Genomic DNA, 23,581 nt, shown 5'->3' with positions numbered 1-23,581 from the left:
GCCTTTGCATATATTGTTGCCTCTGTCTGGACTGCCTTTTCTCCAACTCTCTCCAAGACTTTTTCCTGCTCATCATTCAGATTTGTCTAAAGTCACTTCTTCCCTAACCACTTTATCTAAAGGAGCTTCTTGCTCTATCCCCACATAATATATCCCGTTACCTGATTTTATTTTCTTTATGATACACATTACTCTGTAAGATCTTACTCTTGTTTACTTTATTTGTTTATTTGTTTGAGGTGGATTGGATTATTTTCAGCAGATAGTCACTCTTTCCCACAGTATCCCCTATGTGAGGTGCGTACCTCTCCAGTCCATTGACCTGAGACTTGGTCATATGACTTGCTTTGGCCACTGAAATGTGGTAGGAAGTAACAATGAGCTTTAGGGGGCATGGTAAGTCTCACCAGCCCTCTTATGCTCCTGAGACCTTCACCCCACTATAAACAGGACTTATCTAAGGCAGCCACTGCCCCTTCAACTTGGGTCCTAGAATGACAGATACATGCAACAGACCAGAACCCACTCATAGCATGGAACAGAGTCACCACAGCTGACCCCAGATCTGAGAGCAAGAAATAAATGTTGTTTTTAAAGCCACTGAGAATTTACTATTCTTTGTTGCCACAGCAAAAGCCCAGAGCATTTATCACTCTATGAGTTATTTATTTGTTTCTAATTTACTGTCTAGAATGTCAGCTCCATGAGGAAGAGACTTCATCTCATTCACAGCACCAAAAAAAAAAGTATTTGGTATATATATAGTTGGTACTCAACAAGTACTTGTTAAAACTCATGAGCAAGGTCTGATGCAATCTAGAACTGTAGAAAATTTAAAACTCATTAGGTAATATGAGGATTTAAGATGTAATGTTTAAATATCAAAATGTGAGACAATTTTCTAAATTTTTCTATTAGTTGATAGCAAAAGGAATTTTTATATTCCCTAAAATCAAACCAATTGAAAATGAAATTGAATTGTAAATATGTTACATAGCAGAAAGGAGTAAGTTTGAATTATTTTTTCAAGGATAATGGAGGAGTTGCTGTGTGCTGAGAGTGTTTCTCAGTCAAAACCTAGAGTAGTAGACAAAACCTCTAACCCCTCTCCCATTCAAACCCTCCAGCTACAGCCTAGAGCATCCTCTTCCTTCCTGCCCTGGTACTTTGGCTCATACTCCTCCCTTTATCTGGAACACCCTTGCCCAATATCTCTACATTTTGAGATTATAGCTGTTCTTCAGATGCCTTCCCTTTACAAAATTTTTTCAGTCTTTGCCATACAGAATTAATCTTCTCCTGGGGGCTTAAGAAGGCTATTTGTACCTCCTGTATAATATTTATCATATCCTGTCTTCTATCTGGGCATGAGGACCTCTAACAAGCTATGTGAGGACAAGAATTGTGTCTTATTCCTGGCACAGTCCCCTGAAAATAGTATATTTCCAAAAAATATTTGTCATATCGAAAAACGTACTAAACTTTTCAAACATCCCTTACCACCGTGGTATGCATTAGGACTAGAGAAAAGAGAAGAGCCCATACTACTAACCAAGGTTTCTCATAGTAGGAGATTGTTGTGAAGGTAGAAAGGGAGGCCAAAACCTAACCTGCTTCTTGTAAGTTCAATGATGCATAAAGAGGCTGAGATGTTGCTCTTACAGCTGACATCCACAGATAATCATCACCATCACCAAAGTTGATTTTGAAATGCTTTGTACATATGTTTGACTTTGCCAGTAAATAATATTTATAAAGCTTATCACTTCTTTTATGAAAGGATCAATTCGAATATTTTTACATTTAAGCAAGGCTGATTTGTGGGAAAAGACATAGGCATGTGTGTTATTTGGTATGATTAGAAAAATATCAAGATGCACCACCCACTGTATACTATGTGTCATTCAAGCTTTATTACTTTGCGGTAAGAAGTATCCTCTTTTAAAGCTTAGATACACTTGAGATAGTCCACAGATTAAGATAAATAAGTTATTCATGTACTAATTGAACTATTTTAATGAGATTGCTTCCCTCCTGACAGCCAGTAAAAAATGGCTGCCCTAGAAGAAGAGAAGATCTAAAGTCAGAGAGTGGAGAGAGGAAACTGTGACAAATGAAACTGCTCTGGAAGCACAGAGCTGATGGGAGCCTCGGCTGACCCTGAACAGCAGCGGTAGGATATTAGGAATGGGGAGAGGGGCATGCCAGAGATGAAAGAGGGGAACAAAAGAGAAGATACACAGGTGCTAATGATACTTTGAAAACTTTATCCAAGAGTGCCCTGAGACAACATTCATGCAAACTGAGTTTATATGATACCAAGTAAGCCCTTTGGTTCAGTCATTTAATTATGTTGGAGTAGGGAAATATATAACACTATTGTCTGCCTTTTAACTGTCAGATTCCCTGATTCACATTAAGAAATTTCCCCAAGGTAATCCAGAGGCTGTGTTTACATGATGGCAAAAAAATTATTAAATGTATATTGAAAGGCATCCAGAATAAATGTCTAGATGATCGGTTGAATTTAAAACAAAAATTTAGAATAATTTGGCATCACCCAAAAAGATACTGTGATAAACTTCTTTCTTCATCATTTTGACTCAGATATTTGAAATCCTGCTATGGTCCAGAAAGTGAATTAGAACAAAAATAAATGAGACGTGTTTGCTTTCTTCAAAGAGCAAGCAGTCTAGGAATGGAGGCAGACACAGAGAAATAATTCCAATAAAACATGAAGGAATTGACTGGACAAGGCGGGAGGAAGCAGGGCCTGACGCAGAACAAATTGTGGAGAGGGCTATTTGGGGAACCACCACTAGTTCTGCCTAAACTACGAAGTTGCAAAAGATGAGGCTTTTGCCCCATGGGGGATAGAACTTGGACAGCCTTCTCTGCCATGCTGAGAAACTTAGAGGCTATTCTCTAAGGAATGCAAATCTATGGAAGAGTTTTAAACAAGAGAGTGAAATGGTTAAATGTGTGGTGACGTGGTACGTGGATTGATGTGAGCATAATGGGGAGTTGAAATCTAACTAGGAAGCTATTGCAATAGTTTAAGTGATATATGATGGGAAAATGAGCGAGGGCAGAGATGGGAAGGATCAAGAAGGACAGGGCAAAACACCAATAACGTTCTGGCTCTTGGGAAGGTGTTGGGTTCACTGGTGTTCTCTATATTATTATAGTAAGCACACATACATAACATATACAGGTTTTCTGTCTTAAATATTTAGTTTAAAAGACAATTAAGCAGAAAAGAACAAGGAGTCGCAGATTATAGGATATTTAAGTGTTGAAAATTGATCAGATATGCAGGTAAGAAAGTAGAAGAATCTAGAATGAGAATTGTCTCATACAGTTATGCATGTTATGCCCTGAACTGAGGGGAACTGAAATCCAGCCTGAGCTGTGCTTATCAAGTAGAGTCTGTGTGTGCATAAAGGAAGGTCATCTCTCTACTTTTCACAAAAGCACTGTGTGGGCAAACAGTGGCCCTGTCTAAGGTAACTCCCAGTGTCCTATCTTGAGCAACTGGATGAATGGTGATATAATTAACAGTGACTGGAATACTAGAATAGGAGCCATTGTTGAGTAGTATTGGGGGAAGGGGAGAAGACCATAATATTAATGTCAGGTTATGTATGACATCCAAGTGAAGGTATCCACCAGGAATGTGTATCTATGATTCTCAAGTTCTGAGGAAAGGTCAAAGCTGAATATAGAAGTCAATGGCACATACAAGAGTAAAGCATGAAAGTAGGAGAGAGTAGTAAGTATAAAACAGTATCACTTAATCTGGAGAGGCTGGCAAAGATGAACTCCCAAAATAATCTTCGGGCCTGTTGCTCTGACCAGAGATTTAATTCTCTAATACTTTGTTTCAGTGACATCTTACTGCACTTACAATTTTCTGGAAAACTTAAAGCTCTTTTTCTATGAACAACGCAGCTCTTTTCCTATGAACAACTCATTCCATCCCCTAAAGCACCGGTAAGCCCATTTCTCACCAACATTAAAGCTTTTAACTATGTTCTTATCTCTTCTTGAAAAGCAACTGATTGCCTGTCATTGGCTTATACTTTTCAAGATGGATTCTGTAAAAGGTATTTCATCTTACACATTGCCTTAGTCAACCAAGGATATATTGCCTCGTGTTTCAAGATACATTCAATTCAAAACTGAAATTTAAGCCTCTATCTTTAGTGCTTTGTCCTTTTGCCCTGTAGGAAATGGAATTTTTATATAATATTTTTGGTGACATTCTTGCCATTCAAATGGCCCAAACATTTTTTAAAGCAACATTACATTGTAACATCTTATTAGTGAAAAGGAAGAAGACTGGGGTGGATTTCTGAAGGAGAAGTCTGAAATGTTACTCATAAACTGTCCACAAAGCTCTTAATGGGTGAGTTCTCAGCCAAATGCAGCAGGGTTATCTTATTAACATACCATTTATTATTATTAGTTATACTTCTCTTTTGAGGGAGAGAGGTCAGAGTTTATGTCAGGCCTTAGGAATTCAAATAAGAATAGGACATTATCCCTACACTTTAGAACATCAACCTAGCAGACTATCAAGAGAAAAATATCCCAAATTATTAGTTGACATTTTCCCCAGTTCTAATTATAATCAGAAATATAAGGAGGTCTCCATCACAATTAAAATTTTATTTTAATTTTACTAAAAAAATGTTACTTCATAGCCCAATTTCATCCCATTATTGCATCCTTTCTCCTCTAAGTTCTTAATTTTAAAATTCCAAAATAAAACAGGCTTATATGACTTATTATTTATGATATTTTTAACATATTCATCACTATTCAAGGTAAATACCATATGAAAAGAGATGATTTATGTGTCCAAGAAGGCTGCAATTCATAATCCTTGCTCTCTTTATGTCAGTGAGCCCTGGACAAGTTTTCAGGGACAAACTAGCACTTAATGTATATTATGTAGATTCAACCTTAACCATCATTTTCTGACCCAGAAACTCCTAGATTTCCAAGCCTGAATTACAAATCAATTTGATATCACATTTATTTTTATTTTACTAACCTGATTATACTACGCAAAATAAAATGAAATGTCCAAGACAGTATATCATGTCATTTATTCCGTTTGGAACCGGTAGAAAATATACCTTGGCCACTCATCCAGCAAATAATAACTGAGCACATACATTGCACCAGGCACTGCATTAGTTAAGAGTGGTGTCTCTGTTGGTGAATAAGACAGTCCGTGAATTTTTAGAAACACAGTACATTTCTATCCATCACATTTCTTAATGAGAGTTGGTAAACTCTCAAAAAGACACTTGTTGATTATCTCCAGAAATGATATCTAGGGGGAGAAAACTGCAAGTCAGAGCTATTTTCCAGGATGTAAGTTATCCTAAGCTTATTTTAGTAGAATCATATTATATAACATCACTTAAAGAACCAAAAAAGTTTTTATGGAAGAACCCCATCTGCAGCTCAATTCAAAATGAGTTTATTGTATATTTTGATGGTTATCACACTGTGGTTCAAGGACTGGAGAATTCACATCCATTTGCTTGACAAATACAAAATTGGCAAGTACTAGGAGGTTGGGGAGTATTAACAGAGTATCTTCCCAATAAATGCTACAACATATTTAAATTGTTTCATTTATTTCTTTTCCAGTTCTCTGCAATGCTCTTACCACTCTCTTTGTGGCTAGAGAAAGTGATCTGTCCCAGTTTTTCTTCTCCCTTCTCCAACCAAATTTAGATGCATTATCGCCCTTAGATTTTCAATAGCTCCCATAGTGCTTCTCTAGGAATTGTTCTGGATCTCAAAAGAACTTCCAAATATACAACTTAGTTTTGTGTTCACTAAAAAATGTATATTCTTGGGGCCAGCCTGGTGGTGTAGTGGTTAAGTTCGCACACTCCACTTTGGCCTGGGTTTAGCAGGCTTGGATCCCGGGCGCGGACTGATGCACTGCTTGTCAAACCATGCTGTGGCGGCGTCCCATATAAAGTAGAGGAAGATGGGCACAGATGTTGGCCCGGGGCTGATCTTCCTCAGCAAAAAGAGGAGGATTGGCATCAGATGTTAGCTCAGGGCTAATCTTCCTCACAAAAAAAATAAAAGTGCATATTCTCAAATCATCTCCTGAGAACCTAGTTTTCTAATCCTTAAAAGATATTCTCCTTGATTTTTCAAAATAATTTCCCCCTCCCATACACACACACACTTGTATTTATCTTCTTTTCTGAGTGACGTCAGCATCATGATGGAGTGAGCTCTTCCCTTAGTCTCTCCTCCCTAAGATACAACAAACAGGACATTCATAAACCAACGGAGGACATCCACACAACACAATAGACATCTGAGAGATCCATGCAGCCATACATCTGAGGGTGGGGGTCCTAGATCCCCTGGGAGGTAGGGGAAGGAGGTAAGCAGATCTCCTCTCCCTCCCCAGTGGCAGCAACCTAGGGCACAGGACCTCACATTATGGCTGACACACAACTCTGAGAGGAGAAGGAGGAAAAGGCAGCTCTCTGTGGGAAGGCTTTTGCTCTTGGAGTTGCCTCCCAGCCCATGAGAATGCACCCCACAGAGGTAGCTAAGCAACCACAGACGTGCCTTCACCAAGCCAAGCAGCCCAGGTGGGCAGCCAGTGAGTGCAGAGCAGGAGCAGGTGGGAAAGAAGGTGCCCTCCCCCCATCCCACCTGGCACATCAGCTCGGCTAGTCAGCCAGGGCAGGGGATCCATGCCAGAGCGCCTGCACGTACGTGTGTAAAGCAGTGGCAGCCAGATACAGAAAGCCCTATGGGCACAGCTTCCAATGGACAGGCAAAACTGCCAGGGGTCGTCCTGGGCTCAGAAAACACAGCTCCTACGCCACCCCCACAGTGGTGTCAGGTGGAATCTGCAACCAGATACTACTACTACTATGTGACAGCAAAAGTCCACCCGATCGAACAGTATGAAGAAATATATCCACACTCCAGACCAGAAGGAAAATGAGAAGTATCCAGAACCAATCCTGAAGTCACAGAAATTTACAATCTAAATGACAGAGAATTCAAAATAATTATCATAAATAAACTCAATGAGTTACAAGAAAACTCAGACAGACAGTTCAATGAACCCAGGAATAAAATTAATGAGCAGAGGGAATTCTTCACAAAAGAGATTGAAGCTATAAAAAAATAACCAATCAGAAATGTTGGAGCTGAAGAACACAATGAATGAGATAAAAAAAAATCTGGAGTCCTTAAAAATCAGAGCTGATATTATGGAGGACAGAATTAGTAATTTAGAGAACTGAAATATAGAAATGCTTCAGGTGGAGGAGGAGAGAGAGCTAATACTAAAAAGAAACGAATAAATTCTCTGAGAAATATCCAACTGAATTAGGAAATGCAACTAAGGATTATAGGTATTCCAGAGGGTGAAGAGAGGGAGAAAGGCGCACAGAGCTTGTTCAAAGAAATAATAGCTGAGAACTTCCCAAACCTGGGGAAGGAGCTGGAATTACATGTAAATGAAGCTAACAGAATTCCTAATTACATCAATGTATCTTCTTTTCCTCTACCCAGTATTCAAAAGAATCCAACTTTCAGATATGAGAATGATCGCAAGAAATGAAATAAACCAAGGAAAGAATTGATCCTATAGACTTTTAATTGAATAAAACATCTGAAATAGGCTCACAATCAGCAGCAGTTTCAAGTCTTGTCTTATTCATGATGGATTATCCCATTCATTAAATCTGTCTATAAGCTGGCTTCCTTTTGGCAACCACCCTCTACATGGAGTCAGGCTCTAAAAGGTCATACTTTTGCATCGTATATTAGGCATGCACTGGCTGGAACAAAGCATTAAACCACATTTAGTGACTCTTTCATACTGATCTTGGAAAGGAAATAAATGTCACTCTAACAAGTATATTACATGAACAAAAGATTAATATGAAGACAAAGATTTTTTTTTTTTTGGTGAGGAAGATTAGCCCTGAGCTAACATTTGTTGCCAATCCTCCTCTTTTTGCTGAGAAAGATTGGCTCTGAGCTAACGTCTGTGCCCATGTTCCTCTATTTTGTATGTGGGACGCCGCCACAGCATGGCTTGATGAGGGGTGCCTATGTCTGCACCCAGGATTCGAACTTGCAAACCCTGGGCCACTGAAGCGGAGCATGCAAACTTAATCATTACGCCACCAGGCCGGCCCCACAAAGATTTTTTTTTAAGTCATACTTTTGTTTAACAAAAGGGGAAGAAAAACATCCTATTATTTTAAAGGCCCAACTTATTGGTGTGCCCCAAAATTCCACAGTAATTCATGGCCTAGTAAAAGTACATATATTTTTTAACTTATTTATTTTCCTAGTGGTGCTAGAGATGGGTATATATTTTTTTGAATCATTTCCTCCCTTTCTCTCTTTTTAAATAATATATTCATACCCCATTCTCATAAAGTCTGCTGTTATATCCCAAGATTAAACTCTGGCCAAAGCTGATTGAAAGAAAAAGTCCAGGCTGAGCCAATTACATTGTCTCACTTCCATCATGGTATTGGAGCTCCGACTGAGAGACCCCAGTCAGTATCTGTTGAATATTTTAGCTGTGAGATAATTTAAAAGAGACTAGACTGGTCATTTTTTACCTTATGCAAAACGAAGGAAAGAAAGTTATTTAACAAAAAAAGTGAGAGAATGAAGCAGGAGCAAGAGAATTGCAGAGACTGAAGACCCTGAGGGCAGGAGAGACAGAGAGAGTGACTGCCTTGAATTTGGATGATTTTTAACATCCAGTGCCAACCCCTCCTGAAGTCAGACTGCACATCCTACCTTTGGGTTCTGTAAGATCACCCATATCTTCCTTTTGGCTTAGCATATTTTTAATAGGCTTTATTTCATACAGTCAAATCATCTTTGATTAAGACATTGATGTCTTTTAAGTACAGACATAAAAGCAAGGTCCCAGGCATTGTCAGGAAGTCTGACTTTAGTCTTGTCTTAAAATTAGTATCTAACAGAGGATATGTGGTTGTTCAAAAGAGCTGTGTGATCTTAGGAAAGTCATGGAAACTTTGAGTCTTTGTTTCTTTGCCTTTGAAATGAAGGTAGAAGGACTTCTACATTTGACAGTATGGCAGATTAGATACCCTGAAAAACTCTTTTAAATAAAACAAAATATCAAATAAAAATTTTGAAATATTTTTTGAATGCATCACTGAGCTAACACAAAAGTAATGAAGGTGTCATGGCTCAAAAGTAAAATAACCGGAAGCTCTAGGAAATAAAAGAGTGCCAAGGCTGACTTTTGACCTGAAGATTTTTAGTCAAGTTGTCAGACCTTGAGCTTCCACTTTGACACCTACTCAGGAGGTAGAAGATGTGAGATAAAGCCCAGTATCTCTGAGCTGGGTAATCTAATAAGTGGTCTCTGCCACACCCACTATGCAAGGGTGAGTGAGACATAAACCCCACCGCATAGAATGGGACAGAAAAGAAACTCACCTGTGCCTCTTGGAAGGGAAAAAAATGTATATTTACTCTAGTGATTCATAACCATAAGCCATCTCTAAATCATGTTTGCAATCTGAGTTCACACTACCTGCCTGATCTAAAAAATTCCTCAAGAGGAAATTTTAATTTATGATGGTTCCAGGTTGGTAGCAGCCCCAGGGAACTGGCAGACTAAATACAAATCTTATTTTGAGCCATATTGATCATCAACTAATTAAACAAAGAATAATTCAGAGAATAAATTAAATGAAGTCCTATTTTCTAAATACAAAGCTGATCATACCACTCCCATGCTTAAAATTTTTCATTGCTCTTTAAAAGTCAAACTCTGTTCAGTTTTCTCCCAATCATACATAACAATCCAACCAAAAAAGTGCTTGTCTTCTAGCCCCACGTAGTTGAGTTGTTTTGAGGTTTTTACCACAGAAGGGAGCAAATTCCTATACAGGGCACCCAACAACAATTCATTGAAATGGAAGCTAAGACCATGCTACTTGACCACGCAGGAATTTTCATGCCACTGAAAATACAGGCTAACAGGAATGTTACAGAGTTGACCAAGATCCTGAAGGGGCTATAATATTAAATGGAATCAGAGAGAATGGCTGGAACCCAGTTAATTTCCTGGGACATGTTCTTTTATAATCATGCTTAGTGATAAAAATTAATAACTCAACTTTTAAAAATGGGCGAATGACTTGAATAGACATTTCTCCAAAGAAGACACAAAAATGGCCACCAGGTATAGAAAAGGTGCTCAACATCACTAACGATCAGGGAAATGCAAGTCAAATCACCTTACACCTGTTAAGATGACTACGTATTATCAAAAAAAGATAAATATTGTGGAGGATGTGGAGAAATTGGAACCCTTGTACACTATTGGTGGGAACATAACATCGTGCGGCCACTATGGAAAATAGTATGGATGTTCCTCAAAACATTAAAATAGAACTACTATATGATCCAGCAATCCTACCTCTGGGTAAATTGAAACCAGAATCTTGAAGAGATATCTTCACCCCCATGTTCATTGCAGCATTATTCACAATAACCAAGATATGGAAACAAAACAAATGTCCACAGACAGATGAATGGATAAAGAAAATGTGATATATACATACAATGGCATATTACTCGACTTTTAAAAAGAAGGAAATGCTATTACTTGCAACAATATAGATCAAATTGGAGAACATTATGCTAAGTGAAATAAGCCAGTTGCAGAAGTAAATACTGTATGATTCCACTTATAAGCAGTATCTAAAATAGTCAAACTCATGGAAGCAGAGAATAGAATGGTCGTTGCCATGGGATGGGGGAGGGGAAAATGGAAAGTTGTTTAACGGGTATAAAGTCTCAGTTATGCAGGAAGAATAAGTTCTAGAGATCTGCTGTACAACATAGTGCCCATAGTTAACAATAGGGTCTTGTGTACTTAAAAATTTGTTAAGTGGGTAGATCTCATGTTAAGCATTCTTACCACAAACAAAAGGACACAAGGAAACTTTCAGAGGTGATGGATATGTTTATTACCTTGATTGTGATGATGGTTTCAACGGTGTATGCATATGTCCAAACTCATACATATTAAACATGTGAAGTTTTTTTTTGTATTTCAATTATACCTTGATAAAGCTGGCAAAAAAAATTATTGAAGGATCTTCAAGGTTTCAGATATTTAAAGAACAAATGTTTAGAACATATTACTGGGCAAACAACCCCTACCAAAAGCAGAGGGAACTGGAATGGGTAGTGCAGAAGAAATCATAAATGCAAGAAATAAAACCTCTAACTCTCAGTCATATTCCCTTCATTGTTGGGTCATTTTTCTTTTAGTCATTTCCCTTCTCTTTCCTAGTGCCCTCCACCAATATTGTAAATAATGTTTAGTGATGGTGATTAACCTTGCCATTTCGTCCATAATGTGGGTAATATCAGGATGGATTGATCACAGGGAAACCACAAGGAATAAACATTGCCCAGGTATCTCATACATGGAGTGAGACACAGGAAGTGATCACAACTTTAGGCTATCTCCCTTTGGGAAAGGAATGAATATAGTTTAGGTTGGAAATAATGTAAGAAGTAGAAGCATTTTTGAAACTCAATCATCAGTGTTTCTCAAGCTTTTATTTTTTTTCTCCCAAGGAGAAAATTTAAATTCCCCCTAAGGAGAGAAATTAAATAGTAAGGAATAAGATTTTGTCATGTAGGGTTAAGCTTTAGAGGACCACACACCATTGGAATATTCTATCTGTGTCCTATTCCTGCACAAACTACCACAATTTAGCAGCTTAAAGTTCAATTTTTTCTCTTACAGTTCTGGAGGCCAAAAGTCTGAAATCAGTTTCAGTGGACTAAAACTAAGGTGTTAGCAGGCCTCTGTTCCTTCTGAAGGCTCTAGGATCCCTTTCGCCTGCATTCCTTGGCTCATGGCTCCTTTCTCTCTCTTCAAAGCCAGCAGCAGAACATCTTCAAACCTCTTGCTTCTGTCATCACATCTACTACTGACTCTGCTTCTCCTGTTGCCCTTTTATAAGGGCCCTGTGATTACACTGGGCCCACTCGGATAATCCAGGATAAGCTCTCCATCCCAAAATCCTTAAGTTAGTCACATCTGCAAAGTCTTTTTTACCATGTATGGTAACATAGTCACATATCCTGGGGATCAGGACATGCATATCTTTGGGTGGGCCATTATTCAGCCTACCATAAATATTTAATATCCCTTCTCCCAAGAACCAATTTTGCCCACTTGAGGGTAATATCACCCCCATTGAGAATGCATGCTTTATATATGAAGGACATATGTAAAGGTTAGGTAGCCAAAGGCCGGACTATATAGTAAATAGCTTTGGGAGTTGGCAGCACTTCCATCCATTCCTCGTTTTCTTTGTACTAGAAAACTAGATTTGCTTTGGAGAATAGCCCTTTATTCATCGTGTGCAGCCTTAATGGACCCATATACCAAAGTGTTCTGCTTTCCCCTAGTCGAGGTGCAGGCATCTGGTGGTCAGTTGGGCCCTCTCTATGAGCAATAAAAAAGGAAGAGGCTCTGGTTTCATTCAGCATCTAGTGAGACTGTCTAGAAGTTTTTGCTTCCTGAACGTCTGGATTTTCTGCTTTTCTGGTTCTTTAGCCTCTCTTCACCTCCCACTTCCCTTCTGGAGCTCCACCAGATCCTTTCAGTGTGTTCCATTTTTGCTTGAGTTGGCCAGAGCTGACTTGCTTTTTTTTGCATGCATCCAAATAACTCTAACTCATTCAGAATAAGATATTTTAATTTCTGATGCTAATATAATACTTTTGGGTCTAGGATTTCAGGAAAAATGAATAATCCCAAAAGTCATTTTACTTTCTTTTTGAATCAAAACAAAGGAAAGAAATTGGGCAATTTGCAATGAAATAACTAGAGTAGCGCTATCCAACAAAACTTTCTGCAATGGTGGAAACGTCCTCTGTCTGTGCTGTCCAATACAACAGCCACTGGCCTCATGACGCTAAGGAGCACTTGAAATGTGACTATATAACCGAGGAACTGAATTCATACTCTTATTCAGTTTCAACTAATCTTACTTTGAATAGCCACGTGTAGCTGTTTGCTATTATACTGGACAGAGAAGAACTAGTGTTTATATTTTTATAATTAAGAATAGTCATATATAGCACCTTAAATAAATGATTAGATTTTTAACCATAAGTAATAATTACTCAAATACTCTTGAGTTTCATAACAGAAATCCAGGGTCAGTGGGGTGGGTATTTTTTTGCCCTTCCAAATCAAATCTCTTTCTCTTCACTAGTCTAGGCCCCTTAGGCTGACATGTATGGGTTATGTAAATGGACTCCCTTGCCCTCTGGCTTCCATTTGAGGTTAGTTACTGGGAATTCCCTGCAGATGGAAGGGAGGGAGCAGAGTGAAATCGGGTTACTTATCTCCCTGTTCCCTTCTCACAAGGTAGCTGTGGGCTAGCAATATCCCTCAACCAGAGGTCACAGCTCCTTTCAGGCAGCCTCCTCCAAATGATTTTCTGTCTCCAGGTTCTAGTAACTACTCTCTCTTTTCGCCTCTTCAGGCCTACAGATAGTCATGACACCCCACTGTTACTAGCTCCCGGGTACTTACTGTGCTATGCCTCGCTCCACATATTCTGCCCTTATTTATTACTCCATTTAAGTATCCCATCTGTTTCCTGCTGGGATGCTGACTGATAAAATCAGTCAACATTTTCATTTAATAATACTTTAGAATAAGGCTTAAAACTATAAGCTAACAAATGAATATATTTCACTATAGAGCTAAAAGAGGATTCTAATCAAATGCGTTATCAATCATTGCTATAGATAGTCATTTTACACACACACACTTACACACATACCACACAAATACACACACACAGAGTTAGGAATAAAATTCAACTCAAAGCTCAAAGGGACAGTAACAATATTTCTGTCATTAAACGCAGATATCAAAGATTCTTCTACCAAAGTAATTACAAATGTGTTGACACAGATCCTAAATTGCAACTTGGTCAGACTTCTGGGAATTTAGTGTTTTCAAATGCAGGTCCCTTGGAAAAGAAGATAAAATATCATTGGATTCCCATAAGTTCAGTCTAGTTAGGGTACTATTAATCAAAAAGGAAAGTGGAAGCAGAATTCAGTGTTATTTGTCAACGAAACACAATTCGAAACAATAAATGGAAAAACTTGCTGTGTTTTTCCAAGAGGATGAGAGTATACTATATCCAAAAGAAACTTTAAAAGCTCATCTAATTGAAGATGTTCCTGATTGCGCTATGAGTGGTCCTAGGGGCTCTAGGGAGCTTCTGCACAGGCTTCCTTAATCTGATAAAATTCAGCCCTTCATCTACCACTCTCATTTCAAAAAATGCAATTCTGAAGTTAATCTCCCTAAAATTTTAATTAGAGCAAACAAGTAACTGCTAAAAAAAGAAAAAAGAAAAGAAAGATATGAAAACCACTTCTGGTTCAAAGCCATCTGTTTGCTTTCCTTTAACTAATGAGGTCCTATCCAAGTTAAGTAAGAGATTTCCCCAACGTCAAACATTTTGCACCTCAAATCAGGTCCCTGGAGTACTTACTCATTGTTTTTACTATTATATTCCAGTCATTCAAATTAAAACATTGTCCATGATTTCCTTTTACTTATATGTGTGTGTGTATTATATGTATGTAAAGCTCTCATGTATAAAATATATATCTATTACCTATATACACCTATATAAATTTATATTTATTTATTTATAAACTTCTTAAGGATCTTTAGTTTAGGAGAAGTGTATAGTCCAAAGTTTAGTTACTGGCTATATTGGTTAGAGTAAGATTAGCTACCAAAATGTGTACTGCTTCAAACTCAAGAGGACTTTATTTCTTGCTGGGCAGCTGATCAGATCAGTGGAGTTGTCCTCACAGTAATTCAGGGACCCAAAGTGACAGAGGCTCGGCCAGCTTCAATGTGTAGCTTCCAAGGCCATCATGGTCATCTCCAGGCCAGCCAGCCAAAAGGGGAAAATAGCACGGAAGGTCACACTTGGAAGATTTTTCAAGGCCAGAAAAATGTGGCGTATGTCACTTCTACTCACATTCCACAAGCTAGAACTCAGTCCCATAGCTACACCGAACTGCACGAGAGGCTGGGAAATGAGCCTAGCTCTGTGTTCAGGAAGAAAGCAGAACAGGGGTGTGGGGAACATCTAGCAGTCTCTGCCAGAGTGGCATTGAACTTTTCTTTCTTTCAACCCCCAAAACATATAGCTAGGAAACAAGAAGAAAGAGAATGGTCCCCATTTTCTAAATGGGAAAGCTAAAGCACAGTGTGCTGACAATAGAAGCAAGAAGGGACCCCCACACTCACATTAGGCCTGAGGCTGGTATTAGGTGTCCCAAACCTTCCTGCCAGAATGAAACGTGCTGAGCTGAAAACACAGTTTATAATAGAGGAGAGGAGTCAGGAAACTAAGTAACTGACCTAGCTCCACGATTGGCTCAGAGTGCAACACGGGCCTCATTCATCACTTTACTTCCCAGTATACGATCTATGAAATTCACTGCCTGCAACAAGGCAATTGAATCTATTGACCTATGCCAGAAGACTACACACTTCCTACTTACTTCCCAAGTAGTGGTGTGGGACCCTACCATAGTTCCAAAAACTTACAGTGATTAGTTAAGATAACACTAGCTGCTCTAAAAACAAGAAGCCCTGAAATCTCAGCAGCTTAACACATAAATTTATCTCTCCTGCATGTAAAGAAAAAATGAGTGTTCTTGATCAGCTGCCAGCTCTCCTCTGAGCAGTGTTTCAAGACCCAGCCTGCATACAGTTTACCACTCTTCTATTTTCAACACATGGTTTCCAAGGTTACCCCAGGGGTGCTCATCCAGTCAGCAGGTGAGAAAAAGAGGAGATGGAGGAGGCGTGTCTCATTCTTGACCCTCTCTTCCTGCAAGTGACACACATTACCTCTGCTCACATTTTATTCGCAAGGCCATTGGCATGGCCACACCTAGATGTAAGGGAGGCTGGGATAAATGTAGTTGTTTCCCAGCAACAGTTTTACACTATAACAAGAAGCACACAAGTTTTTGATGAAGGGCTAGCTCTCTCTGTCACAACCCACTAGGAATCAGTGGAAAGAATCTTTTTATTTGACTAATTGTTATCTGTGCCACAAAGAGTTCTGTTTCTGTAAATACTTACAGTGGGTGTTCTTTAGCCTGGTATGGCTGGGCTTCAGGGATAAGTGAACACTTTGAAATATATGCAAAATTTCATGAGTAGATACAGACTGCATTTTTAAAAAGGGTCTGTGTCCTTCATATCAGGTTTTCTGAGGGCTTCAAGATCCCGCAAATATTTTTTAGATCATCATCAAATAGAAATTTTCTAAACTAGCTTTGTCTTTCAAGGCCCCATTTCCTCACTCAGCGGTTCCTGGACTAAGCCATCAGACCCATTGAAGATCACTTTGAATGTACAGATTTCAGGACCCTACCTCAAACCCTATTCAATGACCTTTATTCAATGACATTTAAGTTGAGGATGGGGGAGGATGTTAGGCAGTCTGGGAATCTGTGTATTTTTTTCACTCTCCATGTAGCCATTGTCCTTACTCCTTGCGCTAAACTGAACAGGTAAATCACTTGTTAAAAAGAGGTGAGCATGCTCGTTTCTTGCTAATATTGGCAGTGATTAGCTTCTGCCACTCAGAGCACATTATCTACATTACCTTCTCTGCCTACGGTCTACCGATAGTTCTCAGCTTATTTCTAATATAAAAAATTTTTGGTATATTCATCAGAACCACTTTCCATTTCATGTATCCCTTAAGTCCTTAAGTATCCCCCCCCCCTTTTTTTTTTTTGTGAGGGCAATCAGCCCCGAGCTAACATCTGATGTCAAACCTCCTCTTTTTGCTGAGGAAGATTGGCCCTGGGCTAACCTTCACGCCCATCCTCCTCTACTTTATATAGGACACCACCACAGCATGGCTTGACAAGCGGTGCATCAGTGCGCACCTGGGATCCAGACCCGTGAACCCCAGGCCGCCAAAGTGGAGTGCACTTAACAGCTGCACCACCAGGCCGGCCCCATTAAGTATCCCTTTTTAATTGTGATGGCTGACATTTATTAAGCATCTCCCATGTGCCAGGCATCATATCTATCACTTCATGTTTCATTTACAACTCACGGCAACGCATATACAGATGGGTAAATAGGGGTTTTTAGCCCTCTGTAATTTGTCCAGTGTCACAGAGCTAGTAAGATTCAGACCTCACAGCCTGATTACAATCTGTTTGTCTGATTCAAGAATCTGCTTTTAATCCCTCCTCCTCTTCAGAACATTGCAGAATATCATCATGACTTTATTATTTGCCTCTCCTACTTTTAGCAGTTTTTGCTCCCTCTCAACTACGACTTTAGGTTTTTATCTTTCTCTGGTTTAAAATTTTAATTCTGGATAGTTCATGTATAAAAAAGAGGAATTCTATAAGTTTCCCAGTGGTAACAATGCATATATTATTTGTTATCAATTTTTCAACTCAGAAGCACCAAATGAAGTAGACGTGAAACATTCTAGGTCTTACCAAGATGTCAAGTTGAGCTACAGAGTTCTTTTTATCTGCTTGAACAGAAAGAAAGAGATGTTTGCTGCTACAAGTCTACAGATATCCTTTAGAGCTTTGATCACAACATGCATAGCTGAGTGAGGCTGTTAACGACAAACACTTCAAAAAATAATTAACTGTTACATCTGACTTCACTTCTCAAGGAATCCAAAGTGCAATATCAGGAATTTGTGTTGAGACTGTAAATTATTTTGTGGCAGATGGTACATGGTTACATTTCCTTAATTTATTCTGTATAAATGTCCCATGCTATGTCTTTCTGGGTTCCCATCTCTGCTCTCCAACCCTGTGAAAATGAGCTCCTCTGGCACCTGAAAGGCAATCCTGGAATCACCAACACCGTAAGGAAGTGGCTGCAACTTTTTAAATGGCAAAAAGCTTCTGATCATAAAATCTTTCTTTCTTTAATTTTCCCAATGCTTAGGCCACTTCAATCACTTGTTTCGAGTTGGGGGAGGTGGACATCCTTGCTTTCCATTCCCATATTCTCCCAACCATGAAAAGCTGATTTTCCTCTCCTACCTACCACACACTTGCCTCAACTCGGCAAAAACTGCTCTGGAAACAACAACCAATAATCCCCATAGTGTCAGATCTGTCAATTGGCTATTCTTATCTTACTGGTCCTTTCTGTTCCATTTGAGAATGATGGAGACTCAATCTTTTCTAAAATTGTATTCCCTTGGTTTCCATGGATTATTCTTTCCTAGGTTTACCTCCACTCTGACTTTCCTGTTATTGTCTCCTATCTGAGTATTTGCTTCTCCTCTGCCTGTTCCTTAAATGTGGACTTATCACAGGGTTTTATCCTCTCCTCACTTTTTCTGCACAATGCCTTTCTCTCCATATGCTTTTTTCAGGTAGCCCCATTTGAGCTAATTATTTGAACTCTCACATATGTGCTAACGACAACTAAAGCTAGTTCTACATCCCTGTCCTCTGCCATGAGCTTCATATTCAACCAACCAAATGCCTTCTACATATATCCACTCGGATATCTCCAGTCACTTCCTGTTCAATCCAGGCAAACCTGGATTTGACCTCTTCTCCCCACAATACTTCTCTGGATTTATTCTTCCTTTGTTCCCAGTAAAATTTTGAGTAATAATGTGTTTTGGGATAATATCTCAGCTATGCTATCAAGGAATCATTTCCTACAAACTGCCCTTGCTTAGTGGACAGTAGGCCATTGACTCTCTCTGTCCCACAGTTGATTGGACCAGGAGACAGAAAGATGCAGGCATTTGGAGTGCAGCTGAGTCCCAGGAATGGTTGAGCACAAGAGAAAGTTGCATGAGCTCCTGCTCCTGAGGTTCATGGGCAGCTTTGAATCCAGAAGCACCACACCAGTGAAACCCAGACCTCTTTTGACTCCTGTTCTTAGAAAAGAGTCCACTTGTGTTCAGCACACTTGAGAAGGGTCTCTGTTTCTTGTAATCAAAATAATCCTGACCAATAATAAAAAGCCACTGCTATCTTTAAATCAAAGTGACCTCAACACTTAAACAGTATTACAATGCAATCCTTATCAGCAAACAGTGTCTCTACTGCTTAGAGTTCCTCATTGCCGTGAAACCCCCAGAACTGACTCTAATTACAACATCTATCTAGATGCATGTAGCTAAGCGAAACCTTAGGCAACATACTCTCTCTATTTCAATTCTGTTCTCACTGAGGAGCTGCTCAGAATCTAAAATGTCAAATATAAATTATTAAAGCAGGCATTTAAGAAGTCATTTCTGTAGGTTTCCAGAATTTCTGGTGCTGCATTTTTGCTAGCTGTCTTAATAATCCTTTTTTTAAATTCCATTCGTCAAATTACCTTTAATCAACAAGAGTGCTGTTGTATGAGGTATACAAATGGGAAAGAACAAGATGTGCCTCAAGGTGCCTCCTCTTGGAATGAGCAAGAGAAGTGACTCCTGATTTTAAAGAAAAGGTACACTCTGAGTTCTAGTGTGAAATGTCAGGCTTTATCATAAAGGGAATCCAGAGGTACTAGGTACTGCCTGACATCTGATGGGAATATTCATAATTGTTAATTTTAAAAGCATTTCACATGTAGTCACTGCTTTCGAGAAAAAAATTCTGAAATCAACCTGAGCTTACCTATTCTTTAGTGAGTCGGAAGTAACACAGAGTAGCGAAATGTTAAAGCAATTTGTCACAGTCACATGTGAGCAATTCGAAGTTCTTTAACTCCTCCATTCTGAAAGAATGTTTTCCTTAAAAGCAAGCTCTGGTATTATTTTATAGCAATTAAGCAGCTCGTAGTAGATAAGAGAACTAGAATCAGTACAAACTTCCCTGACAAAACTTTACAAAGAAAAAAATATAATCTTCCAGTCTAATTAAATTTAAAAAGTCTTAATTGAATATTGAGTTAAGCTTTCCATCCTAGAAAAGTGATAAATACCTCCAGCTTATATAATGCAAATCATAAATAGTTAATTCTGTAGTTTTTCAAACAACTGTGATTCACCATGAGTCATAGTGAAGAGAAAAGACAAGGAAAAAAACCCCACTACGTTGAACTGCATTTACTCAACGCAACACCTCGGTTATTTGTTAAGCTTTTTAAAACCTCTTTAGTCATACCCATCAAAGCTTGATTCTGCGTTCAGAGCAAAAAGTGAAAGTGGGAAATAGTTCCAAAAAGGTTCGTTAAACTTTTTCTTTCATACCAACCAGAAGACATGTGGGCCAAGTCACCATTTGAACTCATTTGAGCTTGGCTGAAATCTGGAGACAGATATTTTCATTAAAAGGCTACAGTTTTATTTGGTCCACTTATGAACCGAGAATGTCATAATCTTGGTTTTCAAATTTGGGATATAAGAGCATATTATTATATAGTTAAATCTCCAACTTAGCGCATCTAGGATGTAATCTTAGGAATTAAATGATACACCGAAGATGCATATTAATAAATTTTTAAAAACATAAGCTTCTGATTATACTAAGTGGGAAAAAAACAGGATCATAAAAAGTGGCTGTCAATAATTCAAGATAATTAAATCAAATATTCCTTCTATTATTTAAGATGCTACTTTGGTACTTCAGCAGAATTCAACTTATGTATATACAATCATGCATCACTTAACAACAGTGATATGTTCCGAGAAATGTGTCCGTAGGCAATTTCCTTGTTGTGTGAACATCATGAGTGTACTTACACAAACCTAGATGATAGAGCCTACTGCACACCTAGGCTACATTGCACTAATCTTATGGAGCCGTCATCATATATCAGTCCATCATTGACCCAAACATTGTTATGCAGCACACGACTGTTTGTTTAAACACACATACACACAGATACACATTCTCCCATATACTATGTGCCAAAATTGATGGATTAAGATTACCAAATTAAAAGGAATATGGATTGTATCCTACCAACTTTGGATGTTTAAGCAATCTAGGAGAAGAATTGTTCATTTTAAGTATGATAGACTACAAGCCCAGTATTTACCCAAAGTATATCAGAGGTAATTTAACAAATTATACATAAAATTTATTTTAAACACAACCCTATGCCCAAAGGGAGTATATTTTCAAATTAGAAAGGTAAACAAAAATGTGAAGATGCGAAAATAAGTTGAGTGAAAAAAGAATTTGGAGAAGGGAGAATTCAAGTGGGCTGGATAAATTAACAAAGTCTCTCTAAAGCAGCCGTCTCAACCTTGGCTCCACATTGGAATTACCTTGGTTCCCATCTATTTAGGTTCCAATTTAATTGGTCTGAGGTGTGGGCTTGGCACTGGGAATTTTTTAACTCCCCAGGGAATTCTAATGAGCAGCCAAAGTTGAGAAACTCTGCTCCAATAAATGTAAACCTTGAACTGCCTTTTAAGGTCAGATTGGGATGGGTAGAAGAAAGTGCATCAAGAAAAGGGGAATGGGGAGCATAAAGTCAGGCACTGTACTTTGAAAGGAGAGCTGAGTTGAGAAGCAAGTACTGTTGGCAAATCCTCCAGCCACCTGGCTTCCCAGTCAGAGCTTCCTATGATGGCATTTAATTAGTGAGGGCCCCACACCTCACAGCATGGTCCTCAGATTTACACACAGAGAAGATCAATTATCAGATGATCAATCTTTCAGAAACCTGTCTCAAAAACTGGACTCACAAAATATTGAAATATGAGTCAGAATGCCAAAGCATGCCTTTACGATAAGAGACATATCACGTTGACATTGGGGCAAAGCTATATGGAAAGCCAGATTATAATCAAAAGTTAGTGTAAAGAATCAAAACAAGGATAACTAATTGTGCAATTTCATGGCTAATACAGCAAGTATGGAGAGCTGGATGCTTCCATCTCCTCTATCTACGCATACTTGATTCATGGACCAGATACCTATGCAATTTCAAAGCAATTTTTCTCCAAGATGATGCTCTTATTCTTCATTTTCTTTGCTCTCATGCTATTGCCTGCTTCCATTGGTAAATTCTTCCTTTAGTGATGTTAATACCATTGATTATATTACATTTAAGCTTGGTTTATTCTTCCAGATTTAGGTCTTGGAAGCATATTATCTTTAATAATTATATGTTGATTGTATATTTTTTAAATTCTCAGAGACCTAGAGAAACCTTAATTTTGTTACCTATAGAAGAGAATTGGGATAAAAGGTAGAGAACTGGAGCAGAGGGGACATACTCAAAAGTAACGAGAAATCAGTTTGTACAGCTCTGATGAGGACAAGAATCATGAAATATGGTTGTACTTATTTATTTATACCTCCCATGGTCCACATCAAAATTCTGAACATAAAACAGACTATTTATTTGAATGTTATATATGAACATATATACATATGTATTATATATGTGTGTATATATAACTTAATTATATACATATAATTTAGTTCATTGAGAACTTATTTATTTGTGTATGCTTATTCTTAGAGAGTAAGTTAGCTGGTAGTAGAGTTTCCCTCTTTCCTTCTTGTGACTGTTACTTGTAAAGGAACTCTTCTCACTGTAGTACCATCCCAAAACTCTAAATCAGATTGGCTTCTGAATCACAGTAATTATGCTATTTCATGAGATTAATCTCTTTTTCATTTCAACAAGATATTAGTGTTAGAAGATGAAATCAATACCCTGATTTTGAAAAATTTGAATAAGAAGAAAATATCATGATAACCTGCTTAGATAGCATCTATGAGTATTGCTGCTGAATTACAAAAAGGAAAGAAATATCACTTTTAATCATAGGATTTTAAAAGTAAGTTAGTCATTTTAGCTCCTCTTCTGAATTGAAGACTTGGTTCATAAAAAAAAAATGAAAACAGTGATTAAGACACCATACACACTGAAGTTTTATTAGAATTGGTTAGCTTTTAGGTGATACTTGACTTATTGTCACTTTACATTTAAGCATAGGTACATCTCAGAGCATTTCTGGAAGGTTAGTGTGATTCACCCAAACCTCAGCTACTGAGAAATTGATTCAGAGGAGCTGTGCTCATGAATTCATGTTCTGGGTTCCAAGTCCTCTACTTCGTCTCCTGGCTGGGTTAAAATCATGCTTAGAGGTTGAATTTACCCTCAGGTCATGATCTGACTGATCAACTCACTTGCTGGACACTCTTTCCGCCTGTTATCTCTAATGCTCGCCCAGGAGTTCCCATGGCCCCAGATCACCTTACTCTGTACTTTTTTCCATTGAGGTGCTCACTTTAACAGACTTAATTAATACTTATACACCTGAAGTTCTGTTTGTTCTCTTCCCATGCTCCAATACTTGGGGTCCACCAAGCATGCCATAAGTTAACGACAACAATTTTCCAACATTTCCTCTAACTGATCTTAAAACTTGACACCCTCTTTGTCCAACACCTGCTATTTCTATCTCCTCAGAATATATTTATCTGCTGCTTTTAAATAGTTGTGGTAGGTTGATTC

The sequence above is a fragment of the Diceros bicornis genome, chromosome 3 (assembly GCF_020826845.1).
Source record: "Diceros bicornis minor isolate mBicDic1 chromosome 3, mDicBic1.mat.cur, whole genome shotgun sequence".
Taxonomy (NCBI): domain Eukaryota; kingdom Metazoa; phylum Chordata; class Mammalia; order Perissodactyla; family Rhinocerotidae; genus Diceros; species Diceros bicornis.
This window is presented reverse-complemented; position numbering follows the sequence as displayed.